The sequence below is a fragment of the Acomys russatus genome, chromosome 4 (assembly GCF_903995435.1).
Source record: "Acomys russatus chromosome 4, mAcoRus1.1, whole genome shotgun sequence".
Taxonomy (NCBI): domain Eukaryota; kingdom Metazoa; phylum Chordata; class Mammalia; order Rodentia; family Muridae; genus Acomys; species Acomys russatus.
The window spans coordinates 10,813,977-10,839,188 of record NC_067140.1 but is presented as its reverse complement, the minus strand read 5'-3'; positions in this window follow the sequence as shown (position 1 = coordinate 10,839,188).

Below are 25,212 nucleotides of genomic sequence, written 5' to 3'. Positions count from 1 at the left end.
GGCATCATACTGTCATCTTCCCACGAGGCAGAGCACTGTGAAATGGTCACAGTTGGGGACCAAGAATGAAGTAAAAATTCATTCATACTGGGTCAACTGGAGAAGATTCAACAAAGGGAACGTTTACAAAGTTGTGGGCAGAAGGCGCTGGAGAGATGGATCTGAGTTAAGTGTCTTTGCTGTGAAATTATGAGGACCAGAGGCTGGATCCCAGTACCCATGTAAGAAACCGGGCATTCTGCACTACAGCTTTGAGGTGACCAACATCCTCTCCTCTCCTCCTTGCACACAAGTATGTGTACCTGTCACGTACACACACGTGCATAGATGCTCATGAAGTCATATATACCAAACACACATTAATTTTGTTTAAAGCGTGGGGGCAGTGCAGAAAAACTTTGGGTGGCCTCATTTACATATTCTTTGCTAAACCTTAGAGCCAATTCCTGGGATTAGCAACAGCATGATTATTGTCCTCTCTAGGCTCAAAAAGATAATGAGGGAGAAATCAACTACTAATTGTAGAGAGCAACCCAAGGCACAGCCTTAAGGTAGTGCAACCTAAGGACCACATCTTCCTCGTCTCCACTTCAAAAATATTTTGATAGTGTATATTTGCGGGGCCGGGGAGCCATGCAATTGGGAGAGCAGACCTGGAGCAAGAGTGAGGGTCAGCGTGTCCAAACCCTGGAAATCTCACCTTGAAACCCACAGGAGTAGGACCATTTCCATCTTGTTCTGGGCCAGCATGTCCTGGCACACCTAGCCCTTCAGCCCCCCCACCTCTGCCACCCGTGAGGTGGTCACAGATGGCTAGGTCACAGGTTAAACTTTCTCTCTCCTTGTAAGGCCATACCCAACAAGCACCTGGAATTCCTCTTCGTGCAAATAAGGCATTCCCAGCACCTTGGCCCTGACGAATGATGGACACTCACTCCCAAAAACCCCTACCCACTCCACAAAGGTTTAAAAAGTCTTTGTGTCCCCTCATTAAATGAGCTGTCTCATTGAAGCCTGGCTCTGAGAAAGTCTGTCCTGTGTTCACTGTCGCCTGAGGTCCCCAACCTGCAGCTGTTCCTGCCTTGCTCCCTATCCCATGATCCACCAGTTGTGATCACAAGTGGTCACCCCATTATGGGTAGAGAAGCAGAACCTGGAATGACATATATTGTTTGTTTGTTTTTATTATTTGTTTTTATTTACACTTTACATCCTGATTATAGTCTCTGCCCTCCTCTCTCCTGATTCCTACCCTCCCTCTCTCTTCCCCTTATCCCCCTCCCCTACTCCTCAGAAAAAGGAAGCCTCCTCTAACCAGCCCACCCTGGCACGTCAAGTTGCATCAGGACTGAGTACATCCTCTTCCACTGAGGCCAGGCAAGACAACCCCCACAGGGGGAAGTGATCAGAAAGCAGGCAACAGAGTCCATGTCACAGATAGCCCCTGCTCCCCTTACTAGGGGACCCACATGAGGATTAAGCTGCCCATTGGCCTAGGTCCAGTCCATGCATGGCCCTTGGTTGGTGCTTCAGTCTCAGTATGCCCCACCCTGGGCCCAGGATAGTTGGCTCTGTTAGTCTTGTGGAGTTCTTGTCCTCTCTGGAATGGCACATATTCATTGTACAAAGTGACAGATTGCATAACGGCCCTTCCATTCAAATGTGCTCTGACCACTCATTCTCATTACATTCTTCTGTCATCCCTCCTAGTCTCCTTCCCCTTTGGAACTAGTCCTCCGTGTACTTTTGGAGGTGGGGGTGGGAGGTGAGGGGATAACCTGAGTTCCTCATGTAAGAGAATACATGTGATATTTTTGTCTTTGTAAATCTAGCTTATTTTTTCCTAATTTGCTCATGTCTGGTTCCATCTATTTTCCTGAAAATGGCATAATACTGTTTTTCCTTTGGACCTGAAAAAAAATCCCCTAATATCTGCACTTACTGGACATCTACAGTGTACCACAGACTGCCCAACACTTCCCATCCACACATCTACATTTCTAACAAGAGGACAAAGACTCCTAGTCTGCTCATTTTATAGACAGCACAGAAAGTCAACTAACTAGTCTATATGAAACTAATATGACGTGTGTTTAGGACTCAGAAAATGGCTCAATTAGTAGAGTGCTATGCAAACACAAGGACTTGAACTCAGATCCCCAGTACCTATGTAAGACACCAAGAATAGTGGGACAATGCCTATAATCCTAGCCTTTGAGGGTTGAGGAATTCCACAGGGCTGTGACTCCAGGAAGATCCCCTGATCACATTCGTCAGCTCACATAGACAAATGGATCGCCTCCAGGTTGAGGGAGGGACCAAACAAATAACGCTGGAGAGTAAACGAGGAAAGATATTGAGCCCAGGCCTCTACATGCACACACAATACACAATAAGTGAATAACTAGCTTTTTAAAGAAATATGTTTAATGAGCCACAGTTTCTTTACTCATGCATTGCTGTTGATGGATATCAAGGCTATTGTGACTGGAGTAGCAATAGGCATGGCTCTACAGGTGTCTCTGTGATGGACACATCCTCAGGAGTGCTGTAGCTGCATCCAATGGCAGCTCCGCTTTTTAGTTTTCTGAAGGAGCGCTAAACTGATTTTCATTGTCGCTGCACAAGTTTACATTTCACCAGCAGGGTAAAGGGGTCCTCTCTCTACTGCCCACCAACTGGTGAACATCTGTATTGTTCGTAGTCATTGTCATTCCGAGTGTAGTTTTGATTTGCATTCTCCTGATGTCTGGGGATGTTGGATTTTTTTCATATAGTTATAGGCCGTTTGCACTTCATCTTTTGAGAAGTGTCTATTATTCACCTTATTGCCCACTCACTGACTGAATTATCTGGTATTTGGGAGTGTTTAGTCTTCTGAGCTTTTAAAATATTTTAGACATTAATCCCCCAACAGATGAGTAGTTATAAAATAGTTTCACTCATTCTGAAGGTTGAGCCTTGATGTTGCTAATTGTTCCCTTTGCGGTTCAGAAGCTTTTTAATTTCATACAATCCTATTTGTCAATTCTTGGGGTTCTTTCCTATATGCTATTGGCGTCCTTGCCTGTGTCTATATTGAGAAATGCTTTCTCTACTTTTCCTCAAGCAGTTTTAGGTCTCACATTAAGGTTTCTGATCCATTTTTAATTGATCCCTCCCCACTCTTCATCTCTTGCTCTGGCCCTAGTTGCATGACCTCACATGGCAGAAGCTAGAAGGTCAGGCACCTAAGTGCCTCCCTCCTGGAACGAAACTGGAATGGAGAAGGCGGGAGAAGATCCTGGCAGCAAAGAGGCTCCTGAAAGTCCTCCGGTACAAGCACCTGAGGCAGGAATAGCTAGCTGGCTTCTTCCCTGCATGCAAACGGAAGTCTTAAGCCAGATTCCATCAAAACAGGGGAAGAAGCCAACAAGCTGTTGGGGTGTTTCCCTTGGCTTCCTCCATCTGCTCCAGGACTTTGTGCTGGAGCGCTGACTTACACTGGCCACCTCTCTAGTCTCTCCTGTCTTCCCACTACCGCAGTCTCTTACTTCCAACCAGCAGAGGGTGTGTGTGTGTGTGTGTGTGTGTGTGTGTGTGTGTGTGTGTGTGTGTGTGTGTGTGTGTGTGTGTTTTCAGTTAAAGTCAAATCTAGAAATTACTGTTTCTTCCAAACAGCCACGGGCTATCAAACCACAGTGGGATGCAGAGGATGTCGAGAGACATAAGAACCTCAGATCACAAGACACTCAGATCCTGGCAAGAAAATGCAAGTAATTGTCTGTAGGCACTTTTCTAAGAAATTTAGAGGAACACGGAGCTGCTTGAAAGCACAGTTCAGGAAGTCTGTACTTGACCATGTAAAGAACATAAGCAATTACAAATAGAGAGGCAGAGTTCCTTGAAGCAGCAAAAGTTATAGGAGGCTTTGATACAGAGATGCAATCTTGGTACATATACTTGGTACATATACTACCATGACATGCAGAAGCCTGTCACGTAAAACCACTAGCCGGCTGATGACTCATCTATCCATCCTTCCCCTGAGGCTCAATGACCCACTACTGTATGCTGGCCATCAGGGTAGGATTATAGAGAAACGAAGAGGCAGAACAGGAGTTTTCACCTCAGATCTATCTAAGACTCTCAGCCAGTCATGGTGGTGCAAGCCTTTCATCCCAGCACTCTAGAAGCAGAGGCAGGTGGATCTCTGAGTTTGAGGCTGGCTTGGGCTACAGAGTGAGCTCTAAGACTGTCAGGGCTACAAAGAGAAACCTTGTCTTGGGGGTGGAAGCCTTTACCACTTGGAAAACCAATACAGGGAGAGTACAACATTCCAGAGTTCCCATTTATAATATCCCAAATGGTCCCCATCCACACTTTTGTAACTGTAACAGGTAAACCGTGACAATTCTTACCCCCCTTTTTTACAGAAGACACAGAAGGGTCAGCAAGTCACATAGAATGAGTGGAGACATAAAAGCAATGTCGGAATCAGAACCGTGGGGTGTGGTCTGCTGCTGACAGATCACATTTCACACACTGCCAGCTGTGGGTGGGATTAGCAACAGGGACATGAGGGAAGGAAGAAAGAGCATCCATGGATGCTCAAGCAAGCTTCCATCTCATTGAGTCTTCCCTCCAAAGCCGTTTCCTTCCTTACACAGTCCTTCACCGTGAGACACTATACTACCATTCCTTGTCAGAGGACATTGATGTCTAGACACTTAAATCACAATTAATGCATCCATTGCAATTGCTTCATCTGTCAAAAACAAGTTCTCTTGACAAAGTAAACATAGAAGGAAAGGGAGAGAGCAGAAAGTAGAGTAAACTGTGAGCAGTTATAATAATACAAAAAAAAAAAAAGAGGCATGTATGCTTTTTCAATACTAAATGGACAGAAGCTAGAAAACTTTTTTTCTTTGTTTTTGGGGTTTTTTGTTTTTGTTGTTGTTGGTTTGGTTTGGTTTGGTTTGCTTTGCTTTGGTTTTTTTAAGACAGGGTCTCTCTGTGTAGCCTTGGCTGTCCTAGACTCACTTTGTAGACCAGGCTGGCCTCGAATTCACAGTGATCCACCTGTCTCTGCCTCCCAAGTGCTGGGATTAAAGGTGTGCACCACCACACCCAGTGAAAAGTTATTCTTGAAGAGGACCCAGGCTTGGTTCCCAGCATCCCACAGAGATCTTTAATTCCAGTTCCGGGGGATCTAATGCCCTCATCTGACCTCCGCAGGCACCAGGCATACATATGGTGCACACACATATGTGCAGACAGATCATACACAGAAAATAAAATTTTAAAAGAAATCTAAACATCAAATGCTATGTTATCTACTTTTTTAACCCAAAGAGAGAGCCAAAAGTGGGTAGTATAAGCTCAGGATTCAGCTTGTCAGCATGCAGCTTCTAGAACCAGCTCTTCCCAACTCTGTGATTAAGAAGAGTCCTTAATCTCTTTTAATATTGTGGAGCTGTTAATAGTATGGGCTAAGAGCTCAACACTGTCTGGTGTCTCTATTAATCCTAGCACTCGGGAGGCAAAGGCAGGCAAATTGCTATGAGTTCGAGGCCAGCTTGGTCTACAAAGTGAATCCAGGACAGCCAAGGCTACACAGAGAAACCCTGTCTCAAAAAACAGCCACTTTGGAAATCTATCTGGTGCTATCTCAGAAAAATGGGAATAGGGCTTCCTCAAGACCCAGCTATTCCACTCCTTGGAATATACCCAGAAGATGCTCCAGCACACAACAAGAACATTTGCTCAACCATGTTCATAGCAGCCTTATTCATAATAGCCAGAACATGGAAATAGCCTAAGTGTCCATCAGTAGAAGAGTGGATAAAGAAACTGTGGTACATATACACTATGGAATACTAGTCAGCTATTAAAAACAAGGAATTCCCGAAATTTGTGGATAAATGGATTGAGCTAGAAATGATCATAATGAGTGAGTTAACCCAGAAGCAGAAAGAATCAAATGGTATATACTCACTTATATCTGCATACTAGCCCAAGGGGCATGTCCCACGAAAGCCTTCACTTACCAGGAAACTGGGACAGAGGGGAAGGCATCCTATTGGGACTCTAGATGAGAGACGCATGGGAGAATAGCAAAATAAGAGGATACAGAGGGTCCTAGAAATCTACAAGTAGAACAATATGATAGGCAGATTTGGGCCCAGGGGTCCCGCTCAAACTAAGGCACCAGCCAAGGACAATACAGGAGGTAAACTTTAAACCCCTACCCAGATCTAGCCAATGGTCAGAATATTCTCCACAGTTGAGTGGAGAGTGTGATATGACTTTCTCACATACTCTGGTGCCTCACATTTGACCATGTCCCCTGGAGGGGGAGACCTGGTGGCACTCAGAGGAAGGATAGCAGGTTGCCAAGAAGAGACTTGATATCCTATGAGCATATACAGGGGGAGGTAATCCCCCTCAGGAACAGTCATAGGGGAGGGGAATAATGGGAAAATGGGGGGGGGCGAGGAATGGGAGGGTACAAGGGATGGGATAAACATTGAGATGTAACAAGAATAAATTAATAAAAAAAAAAATTAAAAAAAAAAAGTGCTGGTGAGCACCCACAGCACTACAGTGCTCAGAACTAGAACACTGCTCTAATATACCCACTCATCTCTACATGTTAAAGATTTGCCCTTATCCTTTGTGTGTGTGTGCGTGTGTGTGCGTGTGTGCGTGTGTGTGCGTGTGTGTGCGTGTGTGTGCGTGTGTGTGCGTGTGTGTGCGTGTGTGTGCGTGTGTGTGCGTGTGTGTGTGTGTGTGTGCGTGTGTGTGCGTGTGCGTGCGTGTGCGTGCGTGTGTGTGCGTGCGTGTGCGTGCGTGTGCGTGTGCGTGCGTGTGCGTGCGTGTGCGTGCGTGTGCGTGCGTGTGCGTGTGTGTGCGTGTGTGTGCGTGTGTGTGTGCGTGTGTGTGCGTGTGTGTGTGTGTGTGTCTGTCTGTCGGTCTATCTTTCTATTTTGAAGTTTTTGAAAAGGGTATCAGGTTCCCTGGAGCTGGAGTTATGGGTGGTTTTGAGTTGCTCACCATGGGTACTGGGAATTGAACTCAGGACCTCTGGAAGAGCTGCCAGGGCTCTTAACCACTGAGCCATCTCTCCAGCACCTGTATCTGCTTTTCACAGCTGGGCTATTTATTTTTGCATTGTTTGCTTCCAGCATTTATTTTTGTTAGACCATTCACAAGTATCATAAAATACTACCTGAAAGAGTCAATATGTCTAAACACTGAGTTTGAATGTTTTGCACAAAGCAAATTGCTTTTTAAAATAAATATTTAAAAAATTAAAATTCTAACAGAACTAGAATTTTGCAATAAAATAGAAGTTTAAGGGAAAATTCTAGAAAGATTCTGCCCTCGCATTGTTTTCATTTTAAATTCTTGCAAACTTCAAAGAAAGCCAAATGAAGCGTGATAACATGAATACATATATGTAAATTTAAAGTAGTAAAAAGAGAAAGGTCTTGACCCTCTCATATCAAAATAATCAGTGAATGCACATACAACTATGTGTTTACTTTAAATGTTCAAGGTATTCATACTTTGTATGATTTCCTGCCTTAATCGACTCTTAAGTCATCTGGTCAAACCTCCAAACTAGACAGAAAAAGATTCTTCTCAAGTTGCTTCACGGGAATATGTAAGGATAAACCGAAAATTCTAGGGGTCAATGCCGGGCACACAGTAAGTGCTCATTAAACAACGGTAGCTCTAAGGCAGTGACCTCAGTAGACACACAATACATGTCAGCTATTAACTCAGTAAGAGTCATGACAGTCATGCTCTGTCACCAAGTAACAGGACAGCCATCAAGCCATTTTGCCTCTTGTCAACAATGACCAAAAGCATTCGGATCAGAGCCAGTCCCCGACACATTTCAGCAGTCAGACAAGTCACCAAGGGCATCTTGTTAAGATACTGGCTCTGATTCAGAAGAGATTGCCTTGGAAACAAGTTCCTCTATGATGCCCATGATGCTGCCCTGTGGTCCATGTTAAGGGCCTAGCCTGTAATTCCCCAGCTCAAGTGTACACCAGAATCACCCGGGAGGACTTGTTGCAACACAGATGGCTGTATTAACACAAATTTTGCAAGTTTCTAATTCAGCCAGTCAGGTGTAGACCAAGAATTTGCATCTCTCATAAGCATACCTCGAGAATTACTCTTTGAAATGACATCTAAATACTCTTCCCACTTGGCACAGAGTATACTTGACCTTCGTGAGCCAAACAAAGCGCTGTTGCTGTGTTGAAAATGGAGACCAGATTGGCTCAAGTGTAAAGTCTAGCTCGCACATCTGGGAAAGGCTCACTTTACCCCTAAACCTTACCTTTTCTACCAGCCTACAGGATTCCATTTCCTGCTCCCTTTTCCTTTTGCTCAAAACCTTCCTTTCTCATCAAAAGAGAAGAAACAAAGTCTTGTCATGAAGTGGTTTCATAAATTCAGCTCTAATCCTGGTGTCTTGACAAGTCCAGAGATGCAAACGCCACTTAACGTGACAAGCAAACCGTAACTGTAGAGAGCAAACACTGCTAGTCAGGAAAGGAGATAATTCACACACAACATGCTGAGCAAATAACAGCCCTTTGTGAGTCAGCATTAGCATAATTACTGAACATCAGTAATTGCTGAAATTATGTTCACCAGCGTCGTTTATAACTCAAAGTGAGAGGCTTCTACCATGGATTCTCCCAGTAGGGAGCTGAAGGTGGCTCACCAGCTGATGCCAGACACTCAAAAAAAAAGTACTAGCCATCTCCCAAGGGCACCAGGAGACTAGACTCTAGATGGTTTGTCATCATGACATGGGTTCATATTCAGCAAAAATTTCTCCATCTCTCTCTCTCTCTCTCTCTCTCTCTCTCTCTCTCTCTCTCTCTCTCTCTCTCTCTCTCTCCCTCTCTCTGTCTTAGAAGCTGGACCACCTATCCAGGGAAGATCTCTATAAAGATAAATTCAATCGGAGAGACGCCATGTGCCACCAAATCCACGTTGGAATGCCAGACCTCACATCCCACCACAGAGCAATGAATTAACATCATTGCTCTACCATCAACAACACCACCATACAGAGCACTGAAAGGCAGAAGATTTCTTTTCTGTGTCAGGGGTGGGGTATGTATGTATCTAGATGTCTATGCGTGTACGCATGTGTATGGAGGCCAACTTTAGATGTCATTCCTCACGCATCATCTACCTTGATTGAATAAGCCAGGCTAGTCAACAAGCCTGAGAGATTTGCCTGTCTCTTCATGCCCAGGGCTACTACCACAAGGATTTGCCACCTCACTTGGCTTTTTGTACATGAGACCTAGAGACTGAACTCAAGTCTTCAGGCTTGGGCGCCATATATTTTATCAACTGGGCTGACTCCCCAGGCCTAGAAGCCTTCTGGAATCCTAGCACCACATGAATCTAAATGAGCAATTAAAAGGACTCTTAAAAAATAACCTCTGAGCCCCTTACCACAGACATTGAAAACCCAACCCGTTTAATCCCATCAGTCCCGTGCAAAGGGATGCAACTGATGGATCACAGAATGCACAGAGGGAGTCCAGAAGAGGACTTCAGGCTGCCAAAGGAAGAGTGGATCAGGAATCATCAAGCCAAGACATGAGCCTTAGCATCTTGTGACTAAGAGTCTCAAAATTGCATGGTGAGTCAAGTGCCACTGTCCCCTCAGGCAGGAACCTGAGAACTGTCCTCATTACTCATCTACCTCCCACTGCTACTTAGGCTACATAACCATCTTTTTTTTTTTTTTTTTTTTTTTTTTTTTTTGCTTGCTTAGTTTACTGTTATGGTCCCCAGAGACTAAGATGCATGAATTAATGAGCCAAAGACAAAATCTGTGTGTCCCGCCAGTTCTACCTCCAAAGAAGCCCATGTACCCATCTGCCTTTGTCCATTGCACTAACACACCAGCCCTGCTCACCGTCACTCTTCACTCGGACAAGGTACAAGCCTTTACTTTGCATCTCAGTCTCGACTCTGAGCCCCTCACAGCCATACTTTTACCTAGAGGCCAGAGATTTACTAATGCCTAGATTATTTGACACACCTGATTTTAGTGAGCTGGATGGTTTCCCCCAAGTGTACAGCATCATGGTGTAACTCTCTTGCTAAATACAGGCCCCTGCCAAGCTCCACCTTCATCCTGGTCTTGCACACACAGGGCAGTCTTTTGTGGGCTCCCCAAAGCCTGCTGCTTCCCAAAAGGCCAATTCCATCTTCTTGCTTCTAAGGGGCTTTTGATGACAACGTGTCCCTCTTCGTGCTGACAATTTCTTTGCCCTGCACATTTGCCATTTAGCATTTTCCACTAGAACGATCTTCTGTGGAAATTACCAGTTGGCTCACAGTGCGTTACTAGCCACAAAGTGGTTTTCCAACAAAAAACACAAAGAAGTTTCTCTGTCAATTACTGTGATTTTTTTTTATCCCTGTCTCCAAGGTGAAACTGAGTTACTGAGTACGTGTCAAAATCATGAAGCTGAAGATGGCAGAGCTAAGACTCCAGCCTCCAGAATATTCTAAGTATCTGTTGCTCTGTCTACCTAGTATATGCAGTGTTTTTCCCAGACAACCTTGTTTATATCCCACCCCCATGCCTAGACAAGTGATCGGTGGCTAAGACACGGTTAATTTTTATTATGTACTCGTATTATTTTCCATGTCTTATAAAGAGATTACATGGATTGTTGTTTCATTCTTATGGCCCCATAAAGTATAACTATTATGCTTTCTCCTAAACATCAAGATGAGATTTATAAGGCTCAGAGATGTTAAGTAACTTCCCCAAGGTCACACAGCTATCAATACTAGAACCAAGATTAAAATGAATAAATAAAAGAAATCCAGTGGCTGAGCCACTTGGCTACTGAGTACTCTACCTCCCTAATAGGCCCCATGAGGATGCTTGTAGGTTGGTTGGTGACCCCATAGAGCGAGGAGAAAGGCCTTGGTGAGATCAAACATCCACAGTACCCAATAAAATATCTGTCCTGCTGTGACAGCTGGCAGTTGATAAGGTTTGACATTTTCAAATCAATTTCTATCGACTTCTTTCTCCTTTAAAAAAAAAAAAAAGACACAGGTTTGATGGATAAAGCCAAAACTCCATGTGCTTGGGAGCCGAGGGGAAAGTAGGCCACAAGCTAACTCTACAGAGGAGAGCAAGAAAATCAGCTCCAGAGGCAGCAGCTGCTGCTGCTGCGAGAAGCCTGGTGTGGCTGAGTCCGCTTTCAGGTGTCAGCACAGTGTCAGGAAGATAACGCAGGCCACACCCCTGCGCTGCTGGAGCTTTCTCCTGGCAGAAGCTGGAACAGGGGTCTGTACTTGGGCACAGCCCGGAAGTCATGAATATGCATGTGGTCTCACTGTTAACAAACACCGTTTCCGGGCCTTTAACGAGTTAAGCTCAGCAGTTTCCATATCTTGGTGGAAGCCTGCAAAGAGACAAGTGGATCACTTCCGCAGTCTCCCAAGTAAGGAAACATCTGCAGCAGATGTGGGTTGCAATCCACGTTTATCTGGTACAATATATTATTTCGTGTTTCAGCCTGGAGTCTGTGCGCTGCACCTGACAATCTCTGCTGCTTTCCAGCGCTGACTCCCCACCACCTCTCAGTGAGGTCCAGATGCCCTTAGAGTCCAGGAAAGCTGAGAGACAGGCAGGATTTGGTGGGGTGTACCTTGATAGGGGGAGCTTGACAACGAGGACCTGGAATGCAGGGCTGAACACAGGCTGGTAAGGCTGGAGAGCTTGCCACCCTGGGGCAGGCCAATTTGAGTAGATCCAGGGTCCTAACAGCCTCGCTGTGTCCCCGACTTGCTGAGCACTGAGGACTGCTGTTCTGACAGCCACCTGCTTCAACTTGGGCCTTTGACACAGCTCTCCCAGAACGTAACTGGACTACAGTTTCCACTTTGTAACAGGAAAAGCAACCTCTGGGGGCTTAAGGGGTTAAATCATGAACATATGGTTGCTGGTATAGTTATGGAAATGGTTACAGGATCTTTGCATTCTAGGCCACACACCCCTGCTCCTAAACCACAAAGCAAGGCCCAAGCAGAAGGTTTAAGCTTAACCCTGCTCTGTGGTCTGCTCAGAGTAGACTGCTGTCTCCAATTCTTCCTCCCATTTAGAATGTTATCAGACCTCAAGACTGGTCACCAGTGACTCGCTACCTCCCTCCAGCTATTGTCAAGGAAGCTCCAGAGGCCCCAAAACAAAACAGTCTATTGCCACTACCCTTGGTTACCTGCCATAACTACCAATAGGTAAGACCCCATTGCTTAATATACCACCCACTTTAACTGTAGGACATAGAGAAATGGATGCCAAATTTACCAGGAAACTCCCTCCCTGCTGACTAGCTTCCATAGAGCTGGGAACGTTCTACTCACGTTGCAGGGAAGAAAGAACATCAATAGTCTTACCCAGCACCAGACCCTGTATGGTACAGTATTGACCTGTGAAACAAGAGGAGCATCTTGGCGCTATATTGGCACGACCGTTACGGCGTAACTACATTTCCTGATCGGGTTTGAGTGCCATTCAATGGAATTCGTTGCCTGGTACTGTAAATCTGGTCAAAAGCCCAAAGCTGAGGAAGCCATAGGCCCTAGGGTAGACTCTTCTATTATTATTTTGCGAAGTGGTCATGACCACAAAGTGCCTTCTAAATATTTGTGTTGATATTCTTGGTCAGAAAAGCTTCTTTTTACAGTGGGCAACAATTAATGCAAAGATGCATGATGGGTCAGAGTGTTGAGTATAAGAAACTGAGTAGCCAGCCCTGATTATCAAGCCATACTCAACACTAAGGCTCAGGGAACATGGAGGAGGAGGGGGAGGAGGAGGGGGAGGAGGGGGGGGAGGAGGAGGGGGAGGAGCAGGAGGAGGAGAGTATAAGAGCTGGAGAATGGAGAGGGGTGCTGTGCTTCTAGGGATGACATGGTTATCACACACATGAACTCTCAATAGCTGCGCTTATCTGCAGAAGCCCTGCACAAAATCATGGAGCCAGAATTCCGGCACAGATGGGCTAGATGGTCTCAGGCCCCAACCCCTAATGAACAGCTATTGGCAGCTTACAGTTTCTTGGAAAGAGTGACTCCTTCTCTTTTGAGAGTGTGACCATTGGTTTCCGCTGCTCCGTTGGATGGTTTGTACATGAGCAAACAAAAAGAGACATGAGGTTTGGAGGGGCACATATAGGGGAGTGTGAGGGCAGTTAGAGGGAGGGGATGGAGGTAGATATGATCATATTTCATTTTATTTATATATATATATGACAAATGTGATGATAGACACACACACACACACACACACACACACACACACACATCAGGAATAGGGGTCTGGAGAGATGGCTGTTCTTCCAATGGGCCTGACTTCAATTCCTAGCAACCACATGATGGCTCACAACTATCTATGATGAGATCTGGTGCCCTCTTCTGGCACGCAGGCAGTACTGTATATATAATAAAAATAAATGAATAAAATTCTCAAGAATAAAGTTTAGAAACAAAATAAAGGGAGCTTTTTTTGTTTTGATTTGATTTTTGGTTTTTTGAGACAGGGTTTCTGTGTAGCCTTAACTATCCTGAACTCACTTTGTAGACTAGGCTGCCCTCAAACTCACAGAGATCCGCCTGCCTCTACCTCCCTGAGTGCTGGGACTATAGGCGTGCACTACCACACCCTGCTAAAGGGAGTTTTGAGTCTAGAGTTTAGAGTTTGTACAAGACATAAGTGTGCTAGTTAGGTTTTCACTGTCAATTTGACTCAAGCTAGAGTTATCTGGGAAGAGAAAACCTCAATAAAGCAAATGTCTCCATCAGACTACTTATAGGAAGGCTCACAGGGCATTTTTCTAATGATTTATGTGATGGGCCCCATCTCACTATGGGCAGTGCCACCCTTGGGAGGGTGGTCCTAGGTGGTATATGAAGGCAGGGTGAGCAAGCCATGCAGAGCAAGCCAGCATGCAGCATCCTTCTATGGCCTCTGCTTTCAGTTCCTGCCTCCAGGTTTCTACCCTGTCTTTCTTCCACAATGGACCATGACATGGAATTGAAAGCCAAATAAACCCTTTCCTTCCCAAGTTGCTTTTGGTCATAGAGTTTTACCATAGCAATAGGAAACAAGCCAGGACAATAGACAACAGAGAGAAATGCTAGAGTGGGGGCTAAGTTATCAGATAAAAGGATGCATGGGGCTAGGGAGCCAAGGACACCACATGTCCTCATGTAGGAGGCTGTGGAAACAATATGGACATGTTAGCAAAGACTTGGCAGCTGACAGATCACTATGGGAGTGGCTACAGGCGAGATCTCCTGTTTATTCCAATTTAAACTCGCATTTCTCCCTCAGTTTCTGAGTTATTCCTGCTCCTCTGTGGCTTGGGGGAGGTGGGAGTGGGGGGGTTACGGGACTTTTCCTGCCATGTGTCGCATCACTCTAGCAGAGCATTAGCAAGAGCCATCCATCCACCTGCTGACTCCACAGAAATCTGTGTGCACCAGACCCAGGGACAGGAGGGAGGGGACAATCCTGATTACAATATTTTATCCTCAAGTGTGCTCCACCATCCATCAAATTTGCTAACATGGCAAAAAAAAATTTGCAGAGATGAATTGTAAAGAAAGGAAGGAAAGTCTTGTCCCCAAAATGACCTAATAAAACTCCCTGAGAAGTCTGTGGTCTGGGGGAGGAAACTCATAGGGAAGGGAGAGCCAGATATAGGGGCCTGGGGGCCTAGGGTACACTGAGGGAGGACAGCGGGGACGGGGCTGCAATGACAGCAGACCATTGCGGACTCCAGATTCATTTATTTTAATAATCGCTCAAAGATACAGTACATATTTTAAATAGGAAAAGCTGGAATAAATTACACACAGGCTCATAATTCCAGGGCACTGTCCTCTTCTCTCCAAGAAGGGATTCAGTCTCCTCTGTGCCCACCTCAGCCCTCAGATCTCTTCTTCCTCCCTCCTCTCCAGCCTTTTCTGCTTTTCGTGGACCAGAACCATGTCTGACTCTTATGCCTCATCTTTGGCACCTCCCTCGGGGCCATCACAGCACACTGCTCAGAGATTATGCATGGTAAGAGCCAGCAGGAGCACCCAGGTGGCCTCCCCAGAACTGCCCTCAGCTTGCACAGCAATGACAAGTGACATGTCAGAACCCAGCCCCATGGCCTCTTTTGGGGCTATTCAGTGCCATCTGGCCCTCTGCTCTTCTGACCACTTTGCACAGCTTCCTATAACTTACACCTATACACCATGCATGGCACACACATACAGCCAAACACACTTACCCACGTACATATATACATTATATGTACCACATGTACATATCACATTCATGTGTCACATTTCACATAAGCATATATATATTACGTGCACATGTATGTACATGCTGTGTACATATGTGCTATGTATACCTATCTTACACACACACACATATATATATATGCCCAGCATATATAACATATATATGTGCCTAACATGTATATTCAAAACATGTTTATGCAGCACACAGCCTAACCAAAAACAATCTCCAGAAACTTGGTATTATAGTCCTTAAAAATCAAACCTGCTGGGCGTGGTGGCACACGCCTTTAACCCCAGCACTCGGGAAGTAGAGGCAGGCGGATCACTGTCAGTTTGAGGCCAGCCTGGTCTACAACATGATTCTAGGACAACAAAGGCTACACAGAGAAACCCCGTCTCAAAAAACCTAAATAAAAAAATATAAAAATAAAACCCAATATATTTTTGTAATTTTGGGTGTGTCTCAGCTGCCTGATAAAGAGGAGGCCACAGTGAGAGTCTGACCTGCTCTGACATCCTAAAGGTGGCCCCTGAGGCAATGGAGGTAGACAGTCATGCTGCACTGAGCCCTGAGCTCTGCAGTTACAGGAGTTCTAGCTTTCCTCCCACCGCAGCCAGGCTACCTTGGCTAAGGCCCTCCAAGATGCCCATGGAGATGACAATCATGCGTGTGCCTGAACACAGATGGGCTGAGGTCTAGAGACCACATGACACATGGTTAAAGGCCAACACCTGGCACCAGAGACAAGACCCAGGTCCTTGTCCCAGAAAAGGGCCTAGGGTCCAAGCAGTGCAGGAGCAATCAAAGAAAAGTGAGAATGGGTACAAAGTGGGGCTTATGTTCCTGGCCCAGCAAGGAGATGGGGTAGAGCAACACAGGGTTGTTTCAAAGCTTAGGGGGGAACAAACAAGGAAGAGCCATGGAGAGCAGAGCCGCATCCATTTTTATGGTGGCTCCTTCATTCAGCCACTTAATAGGTGTTTATTGAGCTGCTCCCGTTATTATGCAGTTTGTTGATCTAGTGTGTGGCCGGCCATCCATCACTCAAGTACACTCTGGGAAACAACACACCATCGGGTGACACACTACCATGCAAAGTCATAGCGCGCACTTATAAGAACCGAGGCTACGTTGGCTCATCTACTGTAGCTTAGGCTTGGAGCCTATGATGAGCAGAACAGCAGTAGATTGAGCCCAGCCCTGGAGAAGTAAGGCTTCGGCTGACTGGCAATCACAAGCTGTGGGGTGCCACTGCTGGCCTCAGGCACCATACGGTCGGTCTGTGATGGCTGGTTTTAAATGTCAGCTTGTCAACCGAGGAATTGTCTGGATCAAGTTGACCTATGGGTGGGTGCGTCTGCTGGAGATTATCTTGGGTTCCTGAACTGATTTGGGGGCACCTACCCCAAATGTAAGCAACATTTCCTGATAGCAGACTAGGACATTTGTTTGTTTGTTTGTTTGTAAAGATGTATTTATTTATTATGTATACATTGTTTTTACCTGCCTGTTCCCCTGAACGCCAGAAGAGGGCACCAGATCTCATTCTAGATGGTTGTGAGCTGGGAATTGAACTCAGGACCTCTGGAAGAACAGACAGTGCTCTTAAACTTCTGAGCCATCTCCCCAGCCCCAGGATGTTTTTAAAAAGAACACAGAAGAAGGAAGATTATTCGGTCCCTACCCTCCACCCCCACCCTGCTTATCCTTCTTTCTGGCTGCCTAAATTAATTTACCCTGTTGTTGCTTCTGGCCCACTCACTGATATCTGAACCAACATTTCCCGTGTGGTCTATGGGCCTGTGGCTCTCCAGGGAACCTCCAGGCCTTCCTTGTAGGATTGGGTCTGGTGAGGCATCTTACATCATGGACTGAGCAACTACTGGCTTTCAGGTCTCTCAGTGTAAGACACCTGTTGTCGGACTACTTCCACCATGTTGCCTAGGCCGATTCAATAAGTCCTGTTTAAATGCACCGTTTTCATCCTATCAGTTGTTTCCTTGCAGAGACCCCTGGCTAATAGTCCATCCTGCAACAAGCTTGAAGATAATGACAGACAGCAGGATTCACAATGTGTAAGTCACAGCACCGTCATTTTTATCAACATCAGGTACTGCCCACAAACCATACTTACATATGATAGCAGTGCCACAGGCCTGTTTACACCAGGGACACCACAAATGTGAGTTGTGTGTTGCTTATGATGTTACACCAGCCATAATGTCATGACGTCATGGGAATCATTCTGCTCTGTTGTCATCTTACGGGGCCACCGCTGTAAATGTGGGCTATTGTCGAGCTAAACACCATCACAGGACACATGACCGTACTTAAAAACAGACTTGAGAGAAGTGAAAGTGCTCAGTTCTGCCACACGACCTCTCTACCAAGAGCCACTGTTAACCTCTAAGCCTAAAGTGTTCTGACTTTAATTTTCAGAGGCATCATGCACAAACCCCCAAGTTTCCCGCTAATGCACGCCCTCTCTCACGCTCGCTCTTTTCCCCCCACCAGCATGCCAATCTTGTTCCTAATTTAGCCCTTAGACTAAGCCAGGTTGTCAGTTTGCTATTCCCTAATCCCTTCTCACCATGGCAATTGAAACTGATGATTGCAATATCGCCGAGCTCCTTGTTCTGAGGCCTATTGTGCAGAATGTAATCACGGCCCGCTGTAGACAGCTTGTGGAGCTGGCAGAACCAACATCAAACAAACAGCACCCTTTGCCCGGAGCCAGACTGCTCCAACAAGAATCCATGGGTCCTGCCGATGGCAGACAAGAGGCAGGCCCTGCCCTCCTGCCAAGCCTGAAAGGTGATGCAAATAGACTGAGGGTGGCCGCCTAAAGTGGACTGGCCAGGGCAACAGGCAGGTGCATCTTCCTGCCTGAACCAAACAGCAGGAAGAAGCAGGAAGACACGGGAGGACAGGAGCAATACAAGCAGCAGTGAGGCAGGAGGCCAAAGCGCCACACTGAGTCAGGGTTTCTGGAATCCACTCAAGAAGCTAAGCGTGGCTGGAGACGAAGCTGTAAGGGATGCTGGAGCCAGCCCTCGAGAACCTTGCCAGCCAAGCGAAAGAGCCTGAGTTGATTCCAGAAGTGACAGAAAGTCACCAAGGGACATTTTACAGGGAAGGGGGCAACTGCAATAGTCCAGGAGGAGCTGAGGGAAAGGATTTAACCAGGTCACACACACACACACACACACACACACACACACACACACACACACACACACACACGCGCGCAACTGGTGAGCCCACCCAGCAACACATAAAATTGGGATATTTGATGGCAGGCCCCAGGCCCCACCTCTATACTTTTTTAATAAGCTGCTTCTGGTCTTTGAGTTTAAGAGCCTCTGAACGGATGAAAAAGCCATCCATATAAAAGGGCTAGCCAGTGTACCTAGTGGCTCATAAAGCTGGGCTTTATGCCCGTATGCTTTGGTCTATTCTTAAGGGAACCATTGAGAGAGAGCCATTGAAGACTGAACTCTCAGGCCTCACAGTAAAAGACAGCTGTTTCCAGCAAAGCCCCTGTCCCCTCTCCAGCCCTAGCATGGTGACTAGTACATTGTCCTGTATGCATCCCTTTCGCCTGCGTGTGCTTGCTCACCAACCACAGTTTAGGACGAGAGGGAATATAGGGCAGAATTCAAGGACAGTAGAACAGGCCCACGTCACTGCAAACCTCTGCCACTTATCAGCCACATGTTCAGGAAAGTTGCTATGCTTCTTAGACTTAAGTTTGGGGTTGCCAGTTCACTGCAATTAGCCTAGAACCTTCCAGAGTTTAGCTCTGACAGTCCTGTGTCTCAGGAAACATTCCATGCCTGCTCAGGTGGGACTGACTGGTCACCACGCTTTGGTTTCGTGTCTTCATTTGTTAACAATCAGTGTCACCAGATGCCTAAATGCCACCACAAGAACTCCAGGAGATTGGTAGAGCCTTTCTCAGCATCACAAACATAACACATAGTTCAAAAACATGTTTATGCAAATTTCCTGCCTTGTAGTCTGTCACTCAGGATTCCTCCTCCAGGGTGCAGCTCAAAACATCTCAGCCCATCTGACTGGAGGAGCAGCTCAGCTCACCCAGGCCATCTCAGGTGAGTTTTCCCTTGTTCTGCCACACACCTGTATAAGAAATAGGCAGGAATTGTGTGCCTACTTGACATATAAGGAAACATCTGCCCAGGCCCTGTGGGCAAGGAAACTGTGACCCACACATCAGCCCCCTCAGGAGGAGCATTGAAGGATGGGGCCATTAGACGGTAGCATTAACTGGGTGACATTGCACTGATGTTGAGCCACACGTTTTCCTTTTAATCAAGCTGCTCCTTTCCTCTGTGGAGTTGTTTGGTAAAGACGAACTCGGATTTAAGTAAAAGTGACTCCAAAACAGGATAATTAGGTCCAGCAACCACTCTTACGTCTCCCGGGGGGACTGGAATTTAGACTCAGTGCGCTTGTTTGCTCATCCTTAAAGCTTTTGTTATTGAGCTTTAGACCAGAACCCAGGAGAAAGGGGGTGGGGCCGGGGGGGTGACAGAAAAGTTTTATATCAACTTAACAGCCAGACTTTCAAGTTGCTAACACTCAACCAGCCTAGGTTAACCTAAGGACTCAGCTGCTGAGCAACACTTGCACCCATGGCAACTGCCTCTGAATCCACTGTATTTTCCCTCTCACTGGTCCACTGCGCCCTGGAAACCACACCTCACAGGAACTCAATCAATTCTTGTTAACACTCACCCCAGACAAGCAGCTTTGGGAGGGGAAAAAAAAAAAAAAAAAAAAAAAAAAAAAAGCTGTTTTAGGCACCGCGATCAGCCTTTTGCTGTCGTTCATTAAGGGCTTAGCAGCTCCGTATCGATTTCCTCACAGCTGCCTCTAAACCTTAATTCCAGGAACAGAAAAACAAGGCTTTGTCTGCGACATTTCCTGTCCCAGTGGCGGGTAACAACCATTCCTGGGACGCTGATTTCCCTGGTGATGCTGCAGACCACAGGATGCAGGGATGCCAGCAGCATGTCCTTTATCTACTCCAGAGAGTGATTTCTGTAGCTGCAGGAGGCCCCTGCCAACATGAGATGCAGCCCCACCTCCATCCTCAGCCAGCTTTGTCTTTAAACTGCAGCTGTTGTAAATCCAATGACACCCCCCGCCCCCAGCCCTTTTCCTCCCACAGATTTGCAGCCACGGGATTCAGGAAGGTGCCACCTTTTGTTCATATTATGTGCGTTGCAGCTTCCTTCTAAAAGTTAATTCCTAGGATTGGACAGGCCCTCATGTAACATTTTTCTTTTCCAAGAGTCTAGTATTTTAATCTCTTCTACAATATCCCCACCAAGTGGCTGTTCTGGCTTTGCTTGAACACCTCTGAGGACAAGAAACTCACCCCCACCCCAGGGGGAAGCAACTGCTCCTCAGGAAACTCTGGGGAGAAAAAAAAAAAACATTCACAGCAGATAGAACCAGAATCTGCCTCCGTGAATACCAGTCTCCCCATTAGGCTCCCAGCACATTCAAGCCCCTGGTATTTGCAAATCTTCTACAACGTCCCCCAGCAAGTAAGGACAAGGGTCCCATTGAGCACTACGGAAGAGCGCACTGTCTAACACATCATAAGCGTCCAGTGGCTCTTCGGTGACTAAGTGACTGTATCGACACTGCTGGCCAGGGCTGTGCACTGTACTGGAACGTGTCAAATAGGAACAAACGCTGGTGTTGTGCAGTGGTGTGAACAGTAATTGTTTATGTGTTTGTGCTTCGCTCCATTTTCCAGGCACAATGAGCTAAACAATACGGCACACTAGCTCCAGGTATATAGAGCCATCAAGGGGCTGCTATGCAATGGGTGTTTCAAACAGCAGAGCTATTCTGAGCTATAGGATTTGGTGTTTGCCCTGCTTGGTATTTGCCCTGGCCCAGGATTTCCTCAGTAAACCTCTACTGCTCCCTTTTGAAATGGAAATATATATTCTGTGTTATTGTATATTGAAAGAATGTAATTTCCTTTTGATTTTTACAGGAGCTTACAGTTAAGAGATTTCCCTGAGTCTCGGAAGAGACTTTGGACTTTTGAACAGTGTTCAGACAGCTGCTTTTGGAAGTTGAACTAACTGCATTCTTGCATTACGACGGAGCCATGAGCTTCTAGGGACCAGGGAGTAGACTGTGACAGTTTGAATGAGAAATGTGCCCCGTAGGCTCATGTATTTGAACACTTGGTCCCGGATTGGCAGTGCTGTTTGGAGAAGATAATGGAGCTGTTGGAGGGAGGGCAGGCTTTGAGCGTGCACAGCTCATCTCCCGTATATTTCGCATCCCGTGCTTCGTAATTCTGTCCGAGTATGTGTCTGCTTAGCTTCTTTCCCTGGTGCCACGCCTGCCACCATGATGGACTCTTTCTTCTCCCTCTGGAACCATAAGGCAAAATAAACTCTTCCGTGGGACACTTTTGGTCACGGTATTTTGTCACAGCAACAGAAAAGTACGTTGTACAGTGAGTACAGGGCGTCCATGCTGTCGAGAGGCAGTGTCTGTAGGGGTCAACAGAGACCTACGCGCCACCCAGCCGCTGAAGAGCTTGGAGGAAGTGACCTTTGGGTTTCCATTGCCTTCTGTGGCAGTGGTGAATAGCAATCTTGTAGCCTGTGGGTTGAATTACCATAGTCAGGTGCCGGAAATAAGTGACAGTTCTTCATGCTCTGTGCTGCCCCCAAATTAGGGGAGCTAGAGAGATGGCTCAGAGGTTCAGAGCACTGACCCCCTCTTCCAGAGGTCCTAAGTTCAATTCCCAGCAACCACATGGTGGCTCACAACCATCTATAAGGAGATCCAGTGCCCTCTTCTGGTGTGCAGGCGTACATGCAGGCAGAACACTGTATACATAATAATAAACATATCTTCCTTTAAAAAAGGAGTTAGTTGTGCGAAGAAGAAGGAGAAGAAGAAGAGGAAGAAAAAGAAGAGGAGGAAGAAGAAGAAAAAGAAGAAAGAAAGAAGGAAGGAAGGAAGGAGGAGGAGGAGAAGAAGTTTTCCCTGCCAGGCCTCATCACTCATGGACTGGATCAGATGTTCATCATCTCTGTGGGTGGGGGAAAAAATGCATCCATGAAGGACTTGAAAGACCCCCGAAGGGAGATCCTCACTCAAGCCTCGGGATGGCGCGCACCCAAAGACACACAAACGACCGTCTTGCTGTAAACACATGAGGCAGTTTATTGGCGGAGCTCCGGGTAGACATGTATCTCACGCAGGAGACAGAGGAGTCAACCCAGAAGCCCAGGACCACAAGGTTTATAGGGACAAGGGTCGGGGGGAGCAGGAAGTTTTGGCGCGGCCACACACGATTGGTTGTTTCAAACATTCGAACATCAGCAAATTGCATAGGCAGACTGGGGTAAGGTCAGACTTAATCACACGGGAACAGTCCTTGGTTCCTGTTTTTCTTGGAACCCGAGGGTAGATGTTTATCTGAGCTAACGACACATCTGGTTAAACTCAAACCTGGAACATTGTGTGCGGGCCTCAAGGGGGGATTAAGCAAACATCTTAAGATTGGATGAGGGGTCTTTGCTCATTACTCACTCGACCATGTCCAGTACCTGTTTCTCTCAGGAATTTGTTCTTGTGTATCCTCCCAATCTTTTATGGCCAGCCAGTCCCTGGAACACTCAATAGGCCTTTGTCTCCTAGCTCCACATTCTTTGTGACTTATCATCTGGGACCTTGGGCTAGCATACCTGCCGACCTGCACTTATGAGTTAGAGAGCTGAGAGCTCTGCTGTTCTGGTTGCTTTAATGCTAATTAAAAATTTTCTTTCAGACTCTCCACAGTTTCCTGTGTGTTCTCTGTATTTCTCAACCAAGACGAACTGACCTGTACCCCTACTATAGAAAAGGCACACCTATGACTGTTCTCCCGTAGCTGTAGCATGGGTTTATTTTTCCTAGGCCCATTTTGTAGACCAAGAAGCTGAGGCTCAGAGAGGGTAAGTAGCTTGCTGAAGGTACCCAGCTAATCAGTGACTGGCCAGAGCCACCTTCTCCAGATCCTGTGTTGGCTCTAATATTGTGGGCTTTTTTTTTTTTTTTTTTAAAGTCAGGGAGCCTTTAAGTTACAAAGGAGATGAGATCTCACAAGACGGGTCTCTCTGTCTTCCCTCCCCCCCCTCCCCCCCAGAGCAGCAGATTTCTCAGAGCTAAGGAAAGAGGCCTCTGACAGAGCTTCCTGCTCCCAGCAGACCAGTTCTCTCAGTAGATGGAAAGCAGGGAAGTAAATAGTGGCCCTGCCAATGGATCTTGAGACCCGGTGACCCAAGTGATAATAGCAGCAATTAATAGTACTTGTGTAGCAAGGCCCAAGCTGACAATAGTGTCCAGGCCTTCTTCTGAAGCACAGCACAGAAATGTCGCTCTAAGAGTGGAAGCTGGGTCATACTTGTCAGTGGGAGCCCCTGACCTCCCCCTTTCTTCTCTGGGCCTAACAAGGCCCTTTTTCAGCTACTAATTCTTAGACTCTTCATCAAATATCTACCTCTCACTCTGCCTGCCTGCCTGCCCTCACCCTTGTCACCTGGAACAGACCTCCAGGGCTCGGTATTGACCTGGACAATCACCACTCTGCAAAAGGATGGGTCTGGAACTAGACTCACTGTGTGCCATATACCCTTTGTTATGCCGAGATTACCCAGATAGCGAGACCCCCAAGAAAGACCACCAGGCCTCGATACCCATGCAATATACACAGGGTCCTGTATTATGGGCTCAGAGCTTCGGATCATAATCCATCCTGATGCAGCAGGATAGGAGAATGACACCCGAGCTTCAAACGTAATGGGTTTATAGGGCAAAACTGTAATTAGGGGTTGAAGTCACAGGGAAGTAAGGAAAGAACCATAAGCGGTGGTTGTGAGTCTCAGGAATGTCAACCTTCAGGCAGGTTGGGTGGAGGCTGGATCTCAAGGGAAAGTTGTGAGTCTCAGGGATGCTGACCTTCAGGCAGGTTGGGTCCAGGAGACTGAATCTCCAGGGAAGCTGTTTTATCTCAGAGCATCATTGGGCGTTAATTGTATCTAATTGTTCTGATGTAGTTTCTGGAGAGTGCCATTCCCGAAACACAGGAAGGGGTGAGGTCACCTGGAGACAAGTTCTCATACAGAACATGGTATTAAATGCAGAATATAAATTACATATAGGATATGGCGTTAATTTTGCCCCTACACCTTGCCATCCATTGCCACCTCAGCCGGAAAGCCAGAAACAGGATGTCGCTAGGAGAAGGAAGACAGAAATAAGGAGGACAACCCGAAAGCCTATTGCAAGTGGCCTGGTTGAAAAATGAATCAGGGAAAGACAAAAAAGGTTGGAGAGGAAGGAACAGCAGAAACATGGCAGATGGGACACAGTCACCAGAAGCACATAGGCCACCATCATTGTGACAACTTCTGCATTGCTCCTGATGCCTGCTGACCATGGGTTTGCTGCCATGCCCCTTCCATAGTCAGGTTACAGAAAGATTCCCTCTCCCCCCTCCCCATGCCCCCTTTTTTTCCATCTTACCAGTCTTCTCTCACTGGCACTGATGGGAGACAGGTGCTGTGATATCAGCAGCCTGTGGAGAGGCCTCTCGCTAATACCCTGCAAGGAAATGAACCCTACTTTGTGAGTTACCTTGTTGTTGCTCTGATGAACACCATGACCAAAAGCAAACCTGAGAGGGAAAGAGTTTATTTCAGCTCACAGGTTTCAGTTCTTCATCAAAGAAACCCAGAGCAGGAACTCAAGGCAGGAGCATGAAGCCGAAACCAAAGAGAAGTGTTGCTTCCTGGCTCCCTAAGGAACCC